General features: G+C 32.2%; 1 long non-coding RNA gene across 1 annotated transcript; it reads left to right on the forward strand.

Annotated features, from left to right (window-relative positions):
• The first annotated feature begins 5,449 nt into the window (after positions 1–5,449).
• LOC128283523 (uncharacterized) lies at positions 5,450–6,241 on the forward strand. The gene is made up of 2 exons (XR_008273883.1): positions 5,450–5,635; positions 5,945–6,241. It is a non-coding gene; the product is annotated as an uncharacterized LOC128283523 (long non-coding RNA).
• Positions 6,242–24,176: the final 17,935 nt, after the last annotated feature.

Below are 24,176 nucleotides of genomic sequence, written 5' to 3' on the forward strand. Positions count from 1 at the left end.
ATAGAATCAACAGAAGGCCAAGTTATGAGGCCTCGTCACCCTTAAAGAATCAGTAAAGATGTAAAGTCTCGTCCCCTTACTCTTTTAAAGACCAAGGGAAAATGGTCTCGTCCCTCTTGACAAAATCAATTGAAGACCACAAACTATTCACCTCCTTAATGCTAATGGCCACCGAAAATACTAGGTATAAAGGTTCATCAACTTTTCCATAATAAAAATGCCTTTTTAGGCCTAATCGGACTGCATGTGAAATGGCCTATATGGGCATAAAAAGCCTCGATGTATGTTTTTATAATCAATGCAATACGCACTATACAAACATTAAAACAACAACCTAACACGTTCAAGAAACTCCCTGATTTTATTATAACATAGCAAAAGCATGAAACTACGTTCAGCAACAAAGTAGTTTTATTAGTATCTGCTCACAAAATGTATGTGATCATTTACGAAAAAAGGGCGTGATTCATCAACAGAGGAAACATCCTTAGGTGAAGAGGATGATTCGCTAGCAACGCCTTCCCTTTCATGGTAGCACAAACATCAAAGTGCCACTTTTTTTTAAATCGGAGGTAAAAGGGCAAAATATGCCAATAGATTCAGAGATGCTACGCAACATGCTAAGCCTGATCCCACATAAATCAGGACCATGGGCGAATTGAATATTGCTCACGACGGTATCTTGAATGTTAAACATTTTAAGAAAAAAGTTTGTTCCGCCTCTGCATAAGCACGATCGACAGTTGCCTACTACTACCGCAACATCATATTTAGCTTGAAACTTCCTTACAACCAACTCATTTTGCTTTTGACTGAGTCTCAAGACAATGGCCCTATTGCATTTACGCAAAAGCATTGCTATTTCTCTCTTACTCCGACAACAATCGCTCTTTCCAAAGATCAACTTCCTACTCACATGAATTTGAAGTATGTATTTCTAAGTTTTGTTTCGATATAATTAAGGGTTTATATGCATAATTAAATCTTAGATCCCATATCAATTTAATTAGTATAATTTGTTGATACATCACATTCGTTGAGGCGAAAAGATTTTATCTTATAAATTATTAGATTATTTAGAAAAAAAATAAACATATGTTTCAGTTGAGAAAAAATCGGTTCAATCACACCACATAACAATAAAATTAAAACAAGACTTCACTATTCTATGCATTTTGATAACTCAGTTGAATTCAAACTATATACCAACAATTAAAGAATATTAATGATGGTACATTAATTACTTTTATGATTACAGATTCACTGTGATTTCATGATGAAAACAAAAATGCTGGTGAGGATGAAAAGTAGTTAGTGGTAAGTGACGGTCACAAAACAGAAATATATGAATAAATATTTGGTAGATAATAAGGAATTGAGATTTTATTTATTTTTTAAAGTTTTTAAATATCACTTAATCATATATGATAAAATTTCAATTTGCTTGTAGAATAAAATTTTTCATCAATTAATATATCAAATAATTATTATATGTAATATTAAATAAGGTAAATTAATTTATTTGGAAAATATTTATGTAACTTAATATTTTTGGTCACAAGTGCTACCTAATTTTTTTTAAGTTGATATCTCTGTTAGTTAAATTATTAAATCTATTTTGAAAAAAGCTTAAGCGACAAATTGGTAACTAATTTTTTTCTATTTTGGTACTTAAATTATATTTTTCGAAGTTGGTACCATTGTTAGTTCAATCGTTAGTTAAACCATTAAGTCTATTAAAAAAATAACTAATTAACAATTGATATGTGGAAAAAAGTTTATTTCCTCTTATATATATATTTTTTTATTTTTTCTTTCTTCAAAACCAGACTGACAGTTGAATCAGTCAGGTCAAGAATTTTTGATTCGGTCAAATTGTCTGATATGATCAAATAAATTATTAAAAGATTACAAAATAAAAGATATTAAAAAAATAAAAAACGGTTCAACTAATTTTTTAGTTTGGTTTTATTAGTTTATATTGATTCACGGGTTATTCAGTTTAACCCCTATCTCCAGATTAGTACCTTGATTGGTTCCTGATCTAGTTGGTTCAATTGACTAGTTTGGTTTTGCAAGCTTTGGTTTTAATCAATGAAATAACTTTTTCTGATCTCGTTAGATAATGTAAGTAGACAGTGAAGTTTGAAAACAAAATTAATTGTTGGCGTCTCAATGTCAAGAGAGAAAATCTTTAACATTAGTGGTATTGCCTGACATTATAAAAGAAGAAAAGAAAAAGAAAAAGAAAAAATAGAACAAAAAAGAAAGAAGGAAATAATGTAAAAAAAAAGGGAAAATAAAAGAATTAGAAGATAGTTTTAAATTTATATGATCTGTGTCGAAACCACAATTAATTTAAAAATTTTAAATTTAAAAAGGGGGAAATCGACTTTTGAAAAACAAATGCATGGAGTCGCCACCGATATTTTGTTTTGGTGTGATCGGATCACCTAAAAATGACGTTAGTTTAATAAAACATTTTTGATTTATTAAAACAATGATTTTGGTCTACGAACTTTTGAGAAAACGGGTTCGGGAGTCGGTTACGCATGAGGAAGGATTAGCACCCTCACTACGCCCAAAATTGGTATCGAATCGATTAAATAATGTCCTTATGTCTAAAATTAAAAAAATGTTTTTGAAATGTAGTTCTTTTTTATAACGTTTGAGTAACCCGAGTTGATTGTCAAAAATCTTCTTGTTTCGACGTCCGAAAATTTATAATTCGAGAATTACAAAAGGATGCTCAACTATTTAGTCCAACGAAAAATCGAAGCCCAGAACGGTAGGGTATGTTTCCTCGAATTTCTAAACATTGACCATTGCCTTACCTTATAAAATACGTGTGAAATTCTGAGGAGATATTCGATTGTTTTGGACAAATGAAAAAGCGCAACCCAGCACGATAGGGCTCGATTCTCAAATCGCCAAATATTGAACATCGCCTTCATTTTTAAATATTTTTTTATAAACATGAGTGAGAATATAAAGGAATGTTCGATCGTTTTGAGCAAACGAGAAATCATAACCCAGCATGATAGAGCATGATTCTCGAATTGTCAAATGCCGAATATTGCCTTCGTTTTAAAAAGTTTTTAGAAAACACGAATGAAATTCCAAAGGGATATTCGATTATCTTGCGCAAACGAGAAATTGCAACCCAGCACGATAGGGCACGATTCCCCGAATTGCCAAACATCGAATATTTCCTTCGTTTTTAAATATATATTTTTAAACATGAGTGAAAACCTAAAGGAATATTCTATTGTTTTGAGCAAACGAGGAATCACAACCCAGCATGATAGGGCATGATTATCGAATTATCAAACACCGAGTATCACCTTTGTTTGAAAATATTTTTAGAAGACATGAGTGAAATTTTGAAGTAATATTCGATTATTTTGAGCAAATGCGAAATTACAACCCAACTCGTTAGGGCACTATTTCGCGAATTGCCAAATATCAAATCTCGTCTTCGTTTTAAAGAATTCTTAAAAAGAATAAGTATAGAATTAGTTTAAAATGTGTTAATCTTACTTGAAATAAAACGGAGTCGACTTTAAGAATTGGAATTTCATAAAACCACATTTCAAAAGCCACGTGGAAAACGATGATATGAGGTGATTTATGCATGCATAAAACGCGACAATGGGAAAGCGGAGGCAATACAATTTACTTAATCGACTAACAAACACCTAAGCGACTAAGTATAACCGACTTGAAAATATAACTCAATTTCAATTACGCATGGAGAACAATTAACATGGCAATAATGAATAAATAAAATACGACGATGGCATACATGGCATAATAATAAAATTATTAGAGGCATAAAATAAAATGCAATCCAAAGAAGCAACATGGTATAAGATTATTGTAAAACAATGACAAGCTTAATATACACATGCAATCATTAAAATATATATATTGTAGAATGAATATTTTAAAACACATAATGTATGAGTTGATGATTTGCATAAAAATAAGAATATATATATGATTATTGAAATGGATATTATAAAATACAATTTTGAATCGAGTCATGTGCTAAACGTTTTTAAAAGCGAATTTATTAGAAAATTGACAAAGCATATGATAACTTGGATAACATATAATATGAAAGGATGATAAAATACATGATGAGATATAATACACAAAATAGATTTATAAAACTTATATACGTGTAAGTTTATTGGAAAGAAATCAAGAGATTAATAACATAAATTTTAAGTTAGTCTCAAAATACACATGCCCTTATATTAAGTTAGTCTCAAAATACACATGCCCTTATATTAAAACATTTAAATAATAGGCTATAATAAAACACATAAGTAATATAATATGAAGATATACTAAAAAATAATGATTTTAATAATTACAAGAAGAATGAAGTTTCTAAAAATAATTTAGCATATATATATAAAGAGAATATTTGATAAATCGTAAAGTAAAAAGTATTTTAGATAAAGAATCTATTAAAATAATAAGTGTGTATATATATACATATAAACTTGAAAGAAAATGTACGTAAAATAACATAGAGATAATAACATGTATAGGACTAAATTGATTTTATTATAAATTATATACGTAATAGGTTTAAAACATACTTACATGTAAGGAGCATTACAAGTATAAAATACCATGGATTCAATGACATACGCATATAAATCAAATATAGATGCTGAATAATATTCATTTATATATATATATATATATATATATATATATATATATAATATAATAATTTAAAATATGTAGAACAAACAGCAGGATGAGATGTGATAATAAAAATACGCGCCAAGGTAAAAATTTCAAAGACATGCAGGGAATAAAATGCCATCAATAGTGTACATAGAACGAAATTAACTTATTAGCATGCATAGATACGTATATATAACGAAGTGTAAAACATTTATAGAAAATACACACAATATTATGGCAATATTATAAAAAATAATGAAACAAAAGCGATTATAAGATGGATTAAAATGTACAAATGAGTAACCGAGAAAAGAATGCTATAAAGAAAAAGGATTTAATTAGAAACAATCCCAAACAAAAGGGGTAATTTATAAACTAAATAAACAAAAAGAGGACTAAAGTGCAAAGCGTACAAAGCATAGGGGCTCAAAATGGAATAAGTCTAGGCCCTAAAACACTGCATACGAACGCGGACTAGATCGCAAAATAGCGCAAATTATAGGAGAAAATTTAAAAAAAAAACGAGAAAGAAGCGTAGATGGGCCGATTTAAACACGGCGCAAAAAGGGAGGGGTTTAATGTGCAATTAACCCCTCACCACGAAAACGCGCGGATCCCAAGGGCTATCGGGTCGGGTCGTCGGCGAGTGTCGAGCAGCGTCGTTTCAGCCATTACCTTTGGCCCAAACGGCGCCGTTTTTGCTCCTTTAAAAGGCTAAATATGGGTTCATTCATCCGAACCCTAGCAGAACATTAACCTCCCCTCTTTTTGCTCCTTAGCCGAATCCCAAGAGTTCCTCTTGACTCCGGTCTACCACCATGAATGGAGACTAAGCCGTTCGAACCTTGGAGTCCCTGTTTCAGCCTTAAGACCCCCTCTACAGTTCGATTCCGGCGAAGAGGAAGGGATCTCGTGGCGCGTTTTCAAGGTAAGGCGTTACCCTTCTTTTTTTTTGATGTAAAATGAAAACGAATCAACTGAAATAGGTATAAGAACAGGGGATTAAGAGAAGAGGGAAAACCACCTTCTCTGCTTTTCGATTGATTGTGTTCTATGCGTGTTCTTACAATATGTGTTTGTATTTTTGTTTTTTTTTTGGTTGCGTCAAAAAAAATGCCTAGGCTATTACATGGCTTTTATAGCCGAAACAAAATCAAAAAGATCCCAAAAATAAAAATAAAAATACGAATACAAATTCTTTTTCCTATTTGCTGTTATTTTGTTTGTCTTCTTGCAGGTACGGGTGCGTGCTCAGGTACGATGGTTTGGGCGTGGCATGGCTGCTGAGACGCTGGCATCGTACGGAGGGTGGGCGTGGCGCGATGTGGTTGCTGCTTGTGAAGGCTGCGGCGCGAGGACCCCTTTGCCCTAGGGTTTGCCGAGATTTGGCTTGGCTTCAGGGCCGTTTGGGCTCGTTTTAAATATTAGGCCACTGGTTTGGGCCACAGGGACTGTTTTGGGTCTTTGGGCTTGTAATAGGGCTTATTATTGGCCAATGTAATTGGACTGTTATAAAACTTGGGTTTTAAGTTTATTTATTTATTTTATATTATTATATATATATTTGGGTTTCTAGTGAGCTTGGGCAAATTTGCCCATTTACAATCTGACGATTTATTATTAATTTAAAATTTTAATAAATATAATATTTTGGTGTAAAATGAGTAACATAAAAATAGTTTATATAACACTTGTGACAAAAAAATTAAATATTAATTTAAGAAAAATTTAATTCAAGTACTAATTTATTAGTTAAATATTCTTTTAAAATAGATTAAATGATTCTACTACCGATTGAACTAATAAGATACAAAAAATAAAATTTAAAAACCCATATGTGGATTAAAACTTATTTTATTTTTAACAATACAAAGTCAAATAATACGTGATGATACCAATTAAAATAAATATAAAAGTAATATTCTTATTAAAAATAAAAAATAAAAACGAAAAATAAATAAATGAGTGGTAATTGCACGTGCAACCGATTGGTCCGGGTAGACTAGAATTATTGGCAGCGGCGGTAGGACATCCCTCCCTCCTTGTCATTAAGGGCCTTCAACCGTGCGTGCGGTTTAAAACTAAAGCTAAAGAGACAGTCACATGTGATGTAGCATTATTTCATTTATGTCTCTATATCTATATATGGTTATATTTAAAAATTGTATTCAATTTGTGTCTCACGTCACCAACTCGTTAAAAATTTATTAAAATTATAATTATAATTTTTAATATTGTAACATTTAATTTTTAATTTTATCATTTTAATTAAAATTATTTTTTATTATTATATATTTTTTATATTTATTACATATACTTTGGATATGATAAATTCTAATTTATTATAACGTTTTTAATTGACTTGATTTTATGAATTAACTAAATACCAACTCAATCAGAAAAAGATGAAAATATTGTCACTTTATATAGTAAAATATATTATTTTGAGTGTGGTTTTGTCATTCTATATCTTTTATATAAAAAATAACACATGTAATCAAATTTGAAATTCATACAAATTTTAGTTTTTCTCATTTGTACGTTGCTATTCAACCAAAGTTTCACTTGTTATTTATATCAATTTTTATAAATATATTTGTTACATAATTTTGTTTTCACACATATTATGGTTGTACCATAATCTAGTTATATACAGTGGGGTATCTAGGGGTGCTAACTGGGGCCTTGGCTCCCTTAAAATAGAGAATTATTTCCTTAGGCCCTTTAAAAAAATTTAAATTTTAAATTAATAAAGGTAAAATTACACTTTGACCCCTTTAAAATGATAAAAATTTAATTTAATCTTTTAAAAATTATAAAGATATAAGCAATTAAAAATTATTTCAGCCCCCTAAAAATTTTTTCGATTTTGCCCTAGTTATATACTAAGCACTTTAATGAGTTAGTGTCACGAGTCAATCAGACACTAACTCAATTGAGTAGTGATTAAAATGCCATTACTTTACAAATAAATTATATTATTTTGAGGATATTTTATTTTTATATCTTTTATATAAAAATAGAAAATATACATATAATTATATTTGAACCAAAGACAATAATTTTCAACATTTTTACTTTATCATTTCAACAAAATTTCAACTAATTTTTATATCAAATTTTATAAATATATTTGATTACGGTTGGAGAGGTGAAACAAATACCATACATCATAAGTTGAAGCAATTCTTGAATAAATTTAAAGATTAAGAATAAAGGAGTATTTATTTAAGAAAAATAAATATTAAATGTATGAAGAGTATAAAAATTTAAAACATATTTAAACTTAAATAAATGCTTTATACAATAAAATTTCAAAAATAACTATCATTTATCATCATTATTATTTTAGTGAATAAGAAATAGACAAAATTACATTAACTTAAGATATGAGATATCCCCCGTGGAGATTCTTCCATAATAATGAAGTTATTTTCTCTATCAAAAGTCATTTTAGCTATACAATTAGCGTCATTGTTGCTATAAAAGCCAATTCCCAACTTTCATCAATAGCTATTGAATCTGCCTGATCAATGCAGAATTCAAAGATGTCTTGGTAAACATTTGAATAGCCTTCACAGCTTCCATACTATCAATCTAAATCAAGACTCTATCAAACCTTCTACTCAACAAAGCATTTTGACTATCTAAGATTCCCTAAAGTTCAGCCTCAAATATTGACCAATTTCCCAAGCATCTGTTATAGCCTAAGATCCACTTACCTCCTTGATCTTTTAAGAACCTGCCTGATGTAGTAGAACCAGATTCCACATTTACAGCACCATTAACATTTAATTGAACCCAACTATCCTTCCAAAGGATTACTGAGCTAGCTTCTTTCCACTTAGCTTGTCCACCATTATGAAAAAAGACAAACTACTTAGCCCAATTGTACGGGTTTTTGACTGTTTCACTGGCACTTTTTATTGTTTTCCTTGAAAAACAATGAGATTTCTATTTTTCCAAATGCGTCATGCAATAAGACCGAACAGACTTGGCCATTCGACGTCTCCCACCCCTCAACTGTGATGATTCTGCAAATTTGTTTTATGCCACTCATTCAAGTTATTTGAGAAGAACTCATTTCTTTTATCCGGTGGTATTATCTATCCCCAAACTTCTTTTGCTAGTGTACAATCTCTGATGGCATGTAAAATATCTTCTAAATTATGTTCACATAAGGCACAAGAGCCAACATATTGTTTCACTCGTTCCATGTTAGTGAGTAACCTTTGTTTGAAAACAAGCTAGATAAAGAATCTCACTCGGTCCATTGAATTTTCACGGAATACGCCAAGCAACATTCTTAATGTCCTATGACCTCTTACTTAATTTCCAGTAAGCACTTTTGAAGGTAAAGAAACCCGTTGGTGTGCCCATCCATGTTGTGAAAAATAAAATAGAATAAAATAAATAAAAATAAAGAACACATAAATTTTACGTGGAAACCCTTTCGGGAAAAAAACCACGGGCAGAGGAGAAGAAAATTCACTATGTCGAAAAATTTTTACTCAAATACAAGAGGAATAGACTATGTCTATTTATAGGCTTGCAAAGCCATATTCTAGTAGGATTGAAACACCTTATCCTAATCAATATAAAATAGATGGAGTTTAATAAGGTTTTAAAAACTTTATTCTAAAATAAAATAAAAGAAGTCTAGTTCTATATGGATTTTACTTTTATTTTATTTTCCATCGTATTTTATTTAAATAAGAATTTGGGTCACTTAATTCTAACAATCTCCACCTTGACACAAATTCTCAATGAACAAGTTCTTCATCGCGAACTTTCAATAAACAAGTTCTTCACCTCTTCCAAAAACCCTTAAGGGTTTAACTTCAACAATGAACACCAACCAAGTCTAAGCAATGCTCAAACTTGGTTATAGGAAGTGACTTAGTCATCATATCTGCAGGATTTTCATGAGTGCTAATTTTGCTCACAACAATATCACCACGAGCAATAATATCACGAACAAAATGATACCGAATATCAATGTGTTTTGTTCTCTCATGAAACATTTGATCTTTTGTAAGAAAGATGGCACTCTGATTGTCACAAAATCTTGTCTTGATTTGAAGGTCTTCATTGAGTTCACTAAACAGTCCCTTCAACCAAATAGCTTCTTTACAAGCCTCGATAATCGCCATGTACTCGACTTGATTGGTAGACAAAGCGATCGTAGTTTGCAAAGTGGCTTTCCAACTAATTGCACAACCTCCGATTGTAAAGGCGTAACTTTGTGAGAGATCTTCTTCTATCAAGGTCTCCAGCAAAATCAGCATCAACATACCCTATAACTCCATCTTTAGTTCTTCCAAGCGTAAGCAAACATTAGTAGTGCCTCGTAAGTATCTTAAAATCCACCGAATCGCTTTCCGGTGTTCTTTACCGAGGATTCGCCATGTATCGCTAAGCTGACCGATTGCATATGATAAATCGGGCGTGAACAAACCATAGCATACATGAGAGATCCTCTGCACTAGAGTATGGAACATGTGACATGTACTCAATCTCATTATCGATTGAGGAGATAAGGCCGATGAAAGTACTAACGAGCTTAGCACTCTGCATATTGAACTCGCAAAGAACTTTCTCAATGTACCCTTCCGACTTAGGTACAATTTACTTGCTTTTCTATCTCGAGAATCTCCATACCAAGTATCTTCTTTCTGGTCCTAAATCTTTCATCTCAAATTCTTCACTTAGTTGGGCTTTAACCTTTCTTATCTCTCTTTTATCTTTTCTTTGCTATCAACATGTCATCAACATAAAAAGTAGATACACAAAAGAACCATCCTTATTTTTCTTAAAGTAGACACAACTGTCAAAACTACTTCTTTTGAAATCATGAGAAGTCATAAAGGAATCAAACCTCTTGTACCCTTTGTCTTGGTGATTGTTTCAAACCGTAAAGGGACTTTTTCAGCAAGCAAACATAGTCCTCTTTTTCGAGACTATAAAACCCTCTCGGTTGTTGTATGTAAATATCTTCCTCAAGTTCTCCATGCAAAATGCGGTTTTACATCTAACTGCTCAAGCTCCAAATCATGCATGGCCACAATACCAAGCAAAGCTCGAATCGAACTATGCTTAACAACTGGAGAGAACACATCTGTGAAGTCCACTCGGAATTTGATGTAACCCTTTGCAACAAGCCTTGCTTTATATCCGGGTTCTTCAACTCCTGAGTCCCTTCTTTCTTTTAAACACCCATTTACAACGAATGCCTTTTTACCTTTAGGAAGTTTTTGAGGATCCCATGTTACTGTTTTTGTGGAGTGATTCCATCTCCTCTTGCATAGCAAACATCCACTTTTTCGAGTCTTCACACTAATCGCCTCAGAATAATTAAATGGCTCTTGATTAGCATCTATATCTTCACCACATTTAAAGCATAAGCAATTAGATCAACCTCGGCATACTTCTTTGGAGGTTTAATTTCTCTTCTTGTCTGTTTTTGGCGATAGAGTATTGCGGTGAAGAAGCAACTCTATTCTCAATTTTGTCTTGGCTTGAGGAGTTGATTACGTATTAATCGATGCTCCACCGCTTTTGGTTTTCTTTATTGGAAGAGTCTTTAAGAGATAAGTTAGGTAGCATAGCAGTTTCATCAAAAACAACATCTCTGCTAATCACAACTTTTCTATTTTCAGGACACCATAACTTATAGCCTTTTACACCACTTTATAACCAAGAAAACGCATTTAATGGATCTCGGTTCCAATTTTCCATTATCAACATGAGCATCGCAGGACACCCAAAAATCTTTAAATCGAGAATAATTAGCGGGATTACGGACCATACCTCTTGTGGAGTCTTTTTCTCAATGGCAATGGATGGAGATCGGTTGATCAAAAACATGCGATGAGAGGTCGCTACGCCCAAAATGACTTGGTAAGTTGGCATTTGACAACATACATCGAACCTTCTCCATGATCGTTCTGTTCATTCGTTCGCAACGCCGCTTTCTTTGTGGAGTATGACGAACGTCAAGTGTCTCATGATCCTCCGACTTGCACAATCTATTAAACTCATCGAGCGAACTCTAAGCCATTATGCATGCGGAGGTATTTTATCTGCTTTTCCGTCGTTTTTCAATCATAATTTTCCAAGACTTAAATGTGGAAAAACATCGCTTTTACGCTTGGGAAGAACGCCCAAACTTTTCGGAAAAATCATCAATAAAGGTTAGCATATAATTAGCTCCACCTCTCGAAGGCACTCGGACGGCCCCACGGATCGAATGGATATACTCCAACGTTTCCTTCGTGTTATGGATTCTTCTAGTGAATCGAACTCTCTTTTGCTTCCCAAAAACACAAGTGCTCACAGAAATTCGGTTTGCAAATTCCTTGCCCATTAAGAAGTCCTCTTTGCTTAATTCGCCATGCCATTCTCACTCATATGCCCTAGGCGCATATGCCAAAGTTTAGTAATATCATCATCGACAAGGAAGAGAAGCGGCAATTGCATCACCGAGAATGAGAGAACCTGTAAAACATATAACTTGGCAATCTTTCTTTGCCCTTTCATCACAACAAGGACCCTTTGAAATCTTTAAAACCCCACTTTCAGGTGTGTATCTGTACCTTTTGAATCAAGAGTACTCAACGAAATTAAATTTCTTTTCAATTCGGAACATGCCGAACGTCACTAAGTGTTCGACAACTCCATCAAACATCTTAACTTTAATTGTTCTAACACTGCGATTTTACATGAAGCATTATTTCCCATCAAAACAACACCTTGAATCTTTGTTTCATAAGTTGTAAACCAATCCGATTGGGACTCATGTGGAAGGTGCAGACTGAATCAAGTATCCACTCCTCGCTTACTTTAGAATCATTGATGAAGCAACTTGAAGTTCACCATCATTGTAGTCTTCTACAACATCGGCTTCAGGAATTTTCATTTGTTTTCCTTTTGATTCATGACCTCCTTTTAATCTTATTTTGTAGCTTATAGCACTTTCAGATTTAATGTGCCCTTTCTTCTTGCGAAGTTGCAAGTTTTACCTCTGTTTGAAGATTTCGATCTACCCTTAGATTTACCACGAGGATTCCGTTCTGTGTTCTACCACGATCATCATCAACATTCGGTCTTGTCTCCCACGAACAATGAGACCCTCTCCCGAGAGTTGGGTTTAACCACAAGATGCTTCATCTTATCATACGAGGTTAAAGAATCATAAACCTCATCAACTGTGAGAGACTCATGGCTATATAAAATCGTGTCTCTAAAGGTTGAATAAGGCGGGGCAACGAACAAAGTAGAATCAACCCTAGATCTTCCTTATCATCTTGAACCTCTATGGCCTCCAAGTTTGAGAGAATTTCTTTAAACAACATTAAGTGTTCGTGTCTGACGCACCTTCCTCCAAACGATGAGCATAAAGACACCGCTTCATATGCAACTTGCTTGTTAGAGTTTTCGACATACATATTTGTTCTAGCCTCTTCCATAATGCGTGGCGGTTTTCTCTTTCATCACATCCTGCAAAATTTCGTTGGACAAATGCGAGATGTAATTGTGTTAATGCCTTTCGATCCTTACGCTTCTTCTCTTCATCATTAATGTCGAAGGCATCTTATCTATCCTAGCGGGGCATCCTCTAGATCCATCGTGCAAGAAGCGCTTGCATCTTAATTTGCCACAACGCAAATCGGTGTTGCGATCCAACAATGAATTTCATACTTCAAAGACGCCATTACCGTGATCGAGATGAATAACCGGAAGCTCGATACCAATTTGTGAAAAATAAAATAGAATAAAATAAATAAAATAAAGAACACATAAATTTTACGTGGAAACCCTTTCGGAAAAAAACCACGGCAAGAGGAGAAGAAAATTCATTATGTCGAAAAATTTTTACTCAAATACAAGAGGAATAGACTATGTCTATTTATAGGCTTGCAAAGCCATATTCTAGTAGGATTGAAACACCTTATCCTAATCAATATAAAATAGATGGAGTTTAATAAGGTTTTAAAAACTTTATTCTAAAATAAAATAAAAGAAGTCTAGTTCTATATGGATTTTACTTTTATTTTATTTTCCATCGTATTTTATTTAAATAAGAATTTGGGTCACTTAATTCTAACACATGTAATCTTGTTAGGTCCCACTAAATCATGCGGAATAGGAATACTAACTATATGTTTAATAATCTTTTCTGAAATCCATAATCTAAACATATTAAGGTTCCATGACCCATCCTCAACTACCAACTCTTTAATGGTGCACACTAATCAAGATTAGAATGTTAAGGAATTTGATTAACCAATGATCCAACACCCAAAATCCAATGACCATGCCAGCATGTAATCTTATTCCCATTCCCTACTGACTAGAACAAATTTCTCGAAATAGAGGCCAAACTTTAGAAAGTCCCTTCTATAAAAAGGAGCTCTTATCCTTAGCAATATCGTCCGACAGATCTTTCTTCATCCTACACTTAGATTGAAATACCCATACCCACAATGCAGATGAGTTAGAAGCTAAGTTAAAGCCCAATTTAAACATGAACGAAGTATTTTGATCCCTCATTTACCTTAACCTAAGGCCACTACAAGAGCGAGGTTGACAAATAGAGTTCCAACTTACCAGAGCCAACTTCTTCCCTTCATTCAAGGAACCCCAAATAAAGTTTCGAACCATGCAATCAATCTCCTCCCAGATCCCTTGCAGAATTATCAAAATTGCATAAAGTAGCTGAGAATCGAAAGTAGGATCGATTGAGCTAGAGTAAATCTTCCTGCTAAAGATAATTATTTAGCATCCTATCGTTGCAACTTAGCTCAAACCGTATCCACCACAAATCTCAAAGAGCTATTAGTTACCCTTTCATAAAATAAAAGCACACCCAAATTAGTTGTAAGATTTGATACTCTCTAAAAACCAAGCAGCTAAAAAATGTGATACTTTAACCCATCCTTAACCCCATTGGAGAAGTAAACCTTTGACTTCATTAAATTGATTTGATGGCCCAAATAATTGCAGAACTATTTCAATATCGATTTAATCCTCCTGGCTTGTTCAATATCTACATGTCCAAAAATAACCAAGTCATTTGTAAAAAATAGATGTGACAGAGACGAACCTGGACGTGAAAGGCAGATTGGACGTCAATGTCTTAAGTTTACTATTGATGTAATACTAAGGCTAAGCCATTCCATGTTGAGAACGAACAAGTATGGTGACAAGGGACACCTTTGACAAATACCTTTTACTAGTTTGAACTTTTGAGTTTGGACCCCGTTCTACAATACCTGCATGGAAGAACCCATAATAACAAACATAGTAACATTGCAAAGGAAATTAGGAATACCTATTGCCTATAAAGAAACATCAATAAACTTTCAACTAATTCTATTATAGTTTTTCTCAAGATCAGTTTTTAATGCCATCTAGCTTTTATTCTTTTGTTTACTTATCATAAAGTGGATCACTTCCGGGGCTATGATAATATTATCTGTAATGTTCCTTCCTACAACAAATCCTGCCTATTCTAGTACAATATCTTTTGGAAATATAACTCTGAACAAGATAGCTATCACATTCATCACCAATTTATATAAGACAATGCACAAACTGATAGGTTTGAAATGAACAAAGCTTTTTGGATTTGTAATCTTAGGGATGAGAACTAGCAAAGTGTTATTCTACTCTGAATCAATAGCCTGCCCTACGAAAAAATTTTGAACCCACCTGCACACAGCATCACCAACCATGTCCCATTGATTCTGGAAGAAGTAAGTGTGAAAACCGTCACAATTTAGTGCTTTTAGTAGGCCCATATCAAACAAAGCTGACTTGATTTCATCTGTAAAAACCTTCTTACCTAGAAAAAGAATGTCACTGTGATCAAACCTTGGGAACATGCTAGATGATAAATCTCTAATTCTAACTAGTTGCTCACTATATAATTTTTGGAAGAATCTAACCGACTCGAGTTGAAGCTTAGCTTCTTCAAAGATCCACTCCCCTTTCTCATTTTTCAAGGCAGTGATTCGATTATATTTATTTTTCTGCAATGTACGTCTGTGAAAAAATTTGATGTTACGATCCCCAAAGTCAACCGATCACATTTAGCTTTCTGTTTCCACAATACTTCCTTATGGTGTAAAACTTTTTCTAGCTTCCCCTTACCTTTATTTCTAACTGAGTTCAATGGCCAATACCCGAAATATCCATATGTCTTTTCTAGATACTTAGATGACCATAAACAAATTTATTATAGGATTTAATACTGGAGGTAAATTGATCAAGAGATTCAGATATGCTTCCATTAAATCTTCAACTATCTATAACAAAAATTAGCAAAACTCAAATGCCCGACCCACCCTGCCAAAAATCTAGAAGGTCGACCTCTAGTAGATGCAATACTCAGATTTAAATTAAACAGCAGAGCTCTATGGTCTGATTTTAACCTCAAGGAGATGAGTTACCATACATTTATGGAAAAAAGCTAGCCCATGCATCATTACCAATAGCTTTGTTAAGATGCTCAAAGACCCCTCCTCTATGCCATGTAAAAAGGGGTCCTTTGAAGCCCAAATCTTGAAGCTCAGCAGATTCCTTAAAATTACCAAAGAGGGGACACATTCTCTTACATGTCTGTCCCTTTTTTTTTATCACTTAAAGAAAGCAAAGCTTTAAAATCTCCAATGGCGATCTAAGGAACTCCTCTAAGTGGGAGAGCCAATTTTAATCCTTCCTAAAGTTTCTTCCTTTTCTATCTATCTAGACTTCCATAAACGAAAGCAACATATATTGGATTATCAATTGAAAAATCAATTACCCTACTGAGAATAAATTGAGGATGATTGCAAACCACTTCTACTTGAACCGATTTTTTCCAACCTATCCAAATTCCTCTAGAAAAACCATCAGCCTCCACCTGATAAGAATATTGAAACCTTAATTTGGCTCTGAATTTATCTACTTTAACACCACTAACTCATGTTTCTAGCAGACTCACAATATCAGGCTTGAAATCTACATTTTACTCTTTAAAGATGTGGGGGAACTTAACACTAGCATACCCTTGACAATTTCACGAAAATATAAACAGAATCATATTATGAGTTGCATTTTTCTCTTTAAAGGTGGCGACAAAGTGTTTTCTTGGATCTAAAACACCTGGAATAATATTCAAAAATATTTTAGATGCTTCAACAAAAATAGGATTAAAATGTGTAATTAAACCGATGGGAATAGAGCCCCTTGAACCTCCCTCCCGATTAAGAGAATTTTTGTGTTTGTCCTTAATTTCAGCAATAGTAGGTGAATCAAAATTTTCCAATCTAGCAAAAACCATTTTTTCCTTACCCAAACTTTTTTTCGGCATTTTGTGTGTCCAACAAAGTCGACCCACTTCCACCAATAGAATGCTCTTTTAGCAGCTTAGCAACAAATCCCATGTTTTCCAACCCTTTGAAAATTTATGAATTTTTACTTATTATTTTATCAGTTTTCCCCAACTCCAACAAAGCCAACCTACTCCCACCAACTGAAAGAACTACATCTTTTTACCATTTGGGTCAGCCTTCTCGACTTTATCCCCTAAATCTCCTCACAATTCCCTTGATTAACTTGCCCTAAATTCACAATATTTTTATTCGAAATATCAGACATGTTTTCCTCATTTCCTTCGTCACCATCAACCAAGCCATGTAATACCGAAAATTTTAATCCCAAGATTTCCTTTCCATGATTTTTTAGTTTGATATTATGAGTATCCCTCAAATTGTGACGGTTCTTCCTTTCAACTTGCATCAAAGGTCCGTACACCATAGGAGTTACCGTCATGTCTACCATGGTGGCTACGGAGTCTACCACCGGCTCCGTTATTTTCTTTTGACTCTAATTCCCTAAAATCGAAGGGCAAGGTTCCTTCCCATGTCCATATCATCCACATGTAAAACAAACTGTAGGTAAGGATTCATACACAACTTCTGAATTTCTCCATTGATCTACACTTAAGATACGAGTAGCTTATCAAGGTTGATATAGATGGCCATTCTGGCGAAACGTCCCACTATATTATAGTCTAGTTTCACCATTCTTGCAATCAATCCACCAAATTCCTCTAGTATTTTCCTCTTGCATAGGTGACCCAAAAGACCAAGAAATCTAATCCGGGACAAAGCAACACTTGGGTATGGTTGTAATGGATTAAAATCTAGCATTCATGGTTGAACGATTAGGTATTAACAAAAGAGAATCCAGGGCCCTGAGTTAGGACATTATCAAAGTCCACTACTTACTAGAATTTCACCAACTACTACCCGTTCTCAGTATCCATAAGTTGAAACGATTTTGTTTGTCTCCACAGAACATAAACCCTATTATGAATAGCATTGTAACCTATACTCCGTTCGAGCAATTTAATCACTAATGTCTTCGCCATATCTTTCACCAAAATTTTTGAATGCAATCCGAGAAGTTAATTGCCAGAATTCCATCCACTGTTGATTTTAGAACATCGCCCTTTAAAAATTCTGTCTCCTTAATCTCTTCCGAATCAACCAAATCCGATGCATCCCTAAATCCATTGGCTCATTTTCCTAGCACCTTGTCTCTCCACGAAACATTCCAAGCCGAAGACAAATCCACCACCATGTTAAAGATTGCATCACCGCCATTATCCTTAAATTGAACTTTCTTAGTGTTCCGATCCTTAGAAGAAGAATCAACAGAATCACCAATTTGATCCATCTTTTGATAAAATTAACAAAATCACCAATTATTTTACTATAGAAATTTGCTCCATCTTATGTTAAAACCTTAAAATTTTTATCTCCTATAAAAATATTTTTTCGATATTTTCATGATAAAAATGCTAATGTGGCTTAAGATTCTTAGATGAAACCATTGTTGAAATGATATAATTTTCTATAAAAAATCTAAAAAAATGTAAAAATTCTATTCAACCGACTATAGTATTTGTTTTATTAAAAAATCGTAATACTTAAACCAAATCTTAAATGGAGATTTATCAAAAAAGAAAAGAGTTGACATTGCAATTGTATGTCCATAATCCTTCCAATATATACTTCAATACACTTTTACTATAGGTCCAATTGAGATGACGTGTATAAAGAATAAAAGGGTTTAAAACTTTTTTATTATCCATAAAAATTATTTATTTAATGTTTTAATTATATCTTTGAATGAAATATTTTTATATTAAGTGTTGAGTACAATGGTAAGACATATTCTACTCTCAATGGAGAATGTATGTTCGAACTTTGGACAAATTATTGCTGAGAGGGGCAATATAGCAGTATTGAAACTAGTAGGCACTAATATAGGCACTGCTTGCTTCAATCTCAAATTATAGAGCATCTTAAAGCATCTTGGTCTAATGTGACATGTGCTCTACAATAATGAAAAATAATCATGCGCTTAATGTGTTCCTTGTTTTCAACTTTGGTCACAGTAGATCGTGTTAAGCATTCACCATGAGAACCATCAGTAACTTTGACAAAAACCATGGTGCTTTCAACCACAACTTTCTCTTTTTGCTCAACATAACACAATCCACCTTTTCCAGGGCTCCTTCTTCCTACAACTAGTATTTCATTAACATTGAATTTCTTGAGCATCTACTTAGCTAACTCAAGTACTTTCTTAGTTTTCTTTAGATTTTCTATTTCAACAGCTAGTTGTGACTCATTTGCCTACTTGTCTGCTCAACTTCAGATTGTCCTCTTTTAATTCACTATTTTTAGCCACCAATCGAGATTTAACATTATAGATAATTTCCCATCTGTCAATCATAATCTTGTAAGTGTTTAAAAACTTAGCATCAGACACTGCCTCAGTGGCTTCATCATTGTCACTCTCAAATTCTTCCATGTCCACCTTGGAGGTAAATACCACCTAGTTACTCAAATATTCCTCATCAGAATTTGAGCAGTTGGTTGAGTCTTAATCATTTCACATGCCACACAATGATTTCTTTTACTTTTTCTTCTTCTTTAGGGTGTTTGCACACTCTACCTGAATATTCCCATAGCCATGACATCTATGGTATTGAATCCCCTTCTTATTGTCTCTAGAAAATTCCTCATTAATGATAACTCATTTGGATCTTCCTTGTTGAAGATTCTTTAATTTTCCAAACCTTTGGCTTTGTTTTGATTGGTATTTGAAAGTCTTTTTGAATTTATGAGTCAATAAAGCTATATGCACTTGCAACACTTCTATAGTAGTGTGCTATAATCAGTGGGCACTGCTTCAATCACTTATAATGCAATGCTTTAAATAGGATTTGTGTTCTAAATATGGAAGGCTTGTTCAACCTTGATAGTGGTTTTATTGTTGAGTCAGTTATAAGGAGTGTCACGAGCAGTACTTATTGCTATCTGACATTGCTTAGCTTCTTAACTTGCCTTATATGGGCTTGGAATTTCTTTTTAACAAAATCTTTGGATTGTGATCTTTATTGATTACGTGGACGTGTGCAAGCCCGTCTATGATATCCAAACCGATTATAGGAATATATCTAGAAGATTGGTTTGGATTGGATCAAGCAAACTGACGTCTTCATTTTGAGGAGATTGGATTTGATCAGGTAACTTGGTAACATATTATAAAGATTCAAGACTTATCCTGGACTTATTGAAAACCTACTGTTTTAATGGAAAGATTTATTGTAATTGATCTAGTATTTTAGCAAGTCCTAATTTTTTATACATTGAGGAGACTTGTATAGTGATATATTGATATGAGAATAATTATTTTTGTTAATTAAGCAATGCTTCTTTAGAGTGCCTTGAAAACTTAAGAGTAATTTATATCTTAGGTACAAAAATGTGATTCTAATTTAGTAAGTGTTTGCGCTTATAATCACCTGTTGTAGGACAGAGTATACATGATCAACACTTGCATGAATCTGAAAGGTGTCATCGGCAAGTTACTAGAATGGCTCAAGTTGCTGCTTGTTACAAGATCCACTGCACATGGCCTTAAACTGTGTGTTGTTTATTTTGTTTTAATTTGTTTAATTCCGTTTTGCTATGTTATAAAAAAATAATTTTAGGTAAATATTTTTAATTTTCTTATTAAAATTAACTATCGTTCCAATTTTTATTTAAAAGAATTTCCTCATTATTTAATACCATAACTCAAATTATAAACATATTTTTTTATCATGAAACCTACTTTTAATATTTTTGATAAATGAAAAAAAGAGCTGTCATTTTTTTATATGTATATTACAAATTAGGAGTGGAAAATGATAAAAATAGAGGTTGAACTTGATTACTTATTCATTACCCTTCATGTTGTTAAAAATTAAGAGACGAAGATGAAAAAAAACAAAGGTTAAACTTTATTTTGGATCACTAACAAGAAGTTTAATCATTGTTGTTAGCAGCATTCCAAAGATAAGGTTTTAAGGTATGTTCAGAGAAGGATGGAATTTAGATTTGGGTGAGGATGTTAGGTAAGATTAGGGAATTTGTGTTGTTTGTTGGACTCACATGAATTAAATTGGTGATGTCTCTGTTTCACTTGTACATGCAATGCATCTGCAAGTTTTGTTTAGTCAATTTTATGAACAAACATCTCATGCTGAAATTTAATTACGATGACCTAGGGATGCATTTGCCCATTTATTTCTTAGCTATCCAATTCTTTACTTTCTCTTTTGTCTTACCAATGTCTATTGGATATCTATTTCCACCCTTTCCTTCCGAGAATTTCCTAGGGTTTTATAGCTCAATTTAATTCAAAAAATTGATTTTTTTTAAATTTTAAGTTATTCGAATATAGTTATTTAAGTTATTCTAATTTTTTAGTCAACTCGAATAAGCAATTTGAGTTTCGAGTTCAAGTTTAGTCGAATTTTATACTTCAAATAATATATTAATGTAAATACCATTTAGTCCCGATAAATTTTGAAAATGAGTCAATTAGTCTCTCTCACAACAAAATTTACATAAAAGAAATAAAATATTTTTTCAAAATTCAAAATATTTATGAAAATTTCAAAATTTATTTAAAAAACTAAAGAATATATAAAGAAAGTTGAAATTTTAAAATTATCTAAAATAATAACTTTGGGACCTAAATAAGTTAATTAATAATTCAAATTTATCAAACTAAAGTAACTTTTTTGTCTTATTTTGCTTTGAAAAAGTTTTCAAATATATATGGTTTCAAAATTATGTGCTCTAATATAAAATTAGTTATCTTTGTAATAATATTTTAATTTGACATGTTTAATTTTTTAATTTAACTCGAAAATTTATTTCGACTCGACTTGATTTAAATTTCATTTTAATTGACTTGATTTGAAAATTTTCAAATAGAGTTAAGATGATAAGATTTGACTAGTCAACCCTAGTTTTATGTTGGATTTTATTTTAAGCAAATATGTAGACTTTTTAAAGTTATTTTGGTTAGTTAATTAGTTTGAATTGAATTAATTGTTGAATTGATTTTTAGTTGAATACTCAATTTTATTGTAATGATAGTAATTTTTTTTAAAAATTGTATTGGAATTAAACTTATACAAGCTATTATAAATTTAATAATTATTTATCTAAATTTCAATTAAAAATATTCTCTAAACATTGATCAAATAAATTTAATTTTTGAAGGATAAAATAAATTTAATTTAAATGTTGACAATGTCATTTTAGAAGTATAAATCCAATACCCATCAACCTATTTTTGGAAAGTGTTTACAACTTACAAATAAAATCTCAAATGATATATTTCTACTTAACTATATAACAAAATTAAATCAATACAAAATACAACTAGAGTGAAAGCGAAAATACATTAGGCCTAAATTAGAATAAAGTTAGATAGGATCTACACATAAATCTATTAAAAAAATGCATAATATTTACACAAAATGGAACTTGAAATAAGACATCAAAATTTTTAAAACCTCTAATTTATAATTTTAACCAAAGCTTCGTTACCACACTTCTAAACTTTTGCTCGATATCACTTTAATAACTTATATTTTTTTTATGCTTAACCTACAAATTTGTATTTAAACATTTTTTTTCTCGGTATTTAACTTTTTTTTTTGGTTACAAGTGGTACTTAAACTATTTTTTTCCCAAATCAATACATTTGTTAGCCCAACCGTTAAGTTTATTTTAAAAGAAAATGCTTAGCCTACAAATTGGTACCTAAGCTATGCATATTTCCCATTTGACACCTAAGCATTTTTTTGGTCACAAGTGGTACCTAAACTCTTTTTCCAAGTTGGTATCTCTGTTAGTTCAACCGTTAGTCAAATTGTTAAGTCTATTTAAAAAAGATAATCAATTAAAAATTGTCATGTGGAAATAAAATAGACAAAAGTATTATTCTCTCTTTATATATAGATAGATTCTCTTCATTTTTTTTTTCTTTCTTTCTTTCTTCTTCCTCTCATCTTGGGCTTTTACTACAAGTGTGAGCATTTTGAGCTTCACTTTTTTTATCAATTTTTTTAAAATTGAATCAATGGCCGACTCGATCATGCCACAAGTTCCCAATTCGATCGATTTGCCAAGGTTGATCAAATAAATTATTAAAAAGTTTATAAAAATTGAAATATTTAAAATAGGGAAATTTGGTTCAACCGATTTTTTAGCTTAATTCAATCAGTTAGTGACAGTTCAAAGGTCAATCTATTCAACCCTATCTCTAGTTTGATACCCTTATTGGTTCTCGATCCAACCAATTTGATCGGCCAATTTAATTTTGGGAACACTAGTTTTGATCAATCAAAGAACTTATGCGATCCTATCAATTCAAGTAAGCAAGTGGTGAAGTTCAAAAACAAAATTAATCGCCAGCGTCTCAACATTCAAAGGGCAAATTTTGAGCATTGCTGGCATTTCTAGACATAAAGGAAGAAGAAATAAAACATAAAAAGGAAAAATAAAAAATAAAAAGGAAATAATGTAAAAGAAAAAAGAAATTAATTTTTTTTAAAGTTTATATGACGTGATAGTCTATTATTGGCTAAAATTTTTAACAGATATAAAATTTTAAAGTAAAATGGTAATGAAAGAATACATTATATACCACCTGTGATAAAAAAAAATTAGGTACCAACCTAGGAAAAACAACATAATTTAGGTATTAATTTGTGGATTAAGACTTTTTTTTTTAAATCAACTCAACGGTTTGACTAACAAATAGACCAACTTAGGAAAAAAAAGTAGTTTAGGTACCACTTCTGATTAAAAAAAAAACAGGTAAACAACACCTAAGGTCACTAAATTATTCGTAAACTTACATTTTGGTCACTCAACTTCAAAAAGTTAAATGGTTGCCTAACTATTCAAAATTTTTCATTAAGTCACTGAACTATTCAAATGTTTTTATTTAAGTCATTAGATTGTTAAGTTAAAAAAAAACAGCTAGGGAGCTCTAAACAACGATTCGACAATTGGAATGACGAATCAATATCCATCAATGAGTAGAAGAACATACCCTAAATC

Source organism: Gossypium arboreum, chromosome 11, assembly GCF_025698485.1.
Source record: "Gossypium arboreum isolate Shixiya-1 chromosome 11, ASM2569848v2, whole genome shotgun sequence".
NCBI lineage: Eukaryota > Viridiplantae > Streptophyta > Magnoliopsida > Malvales > Malvaceae > Gossypium > Gossypium arboreum.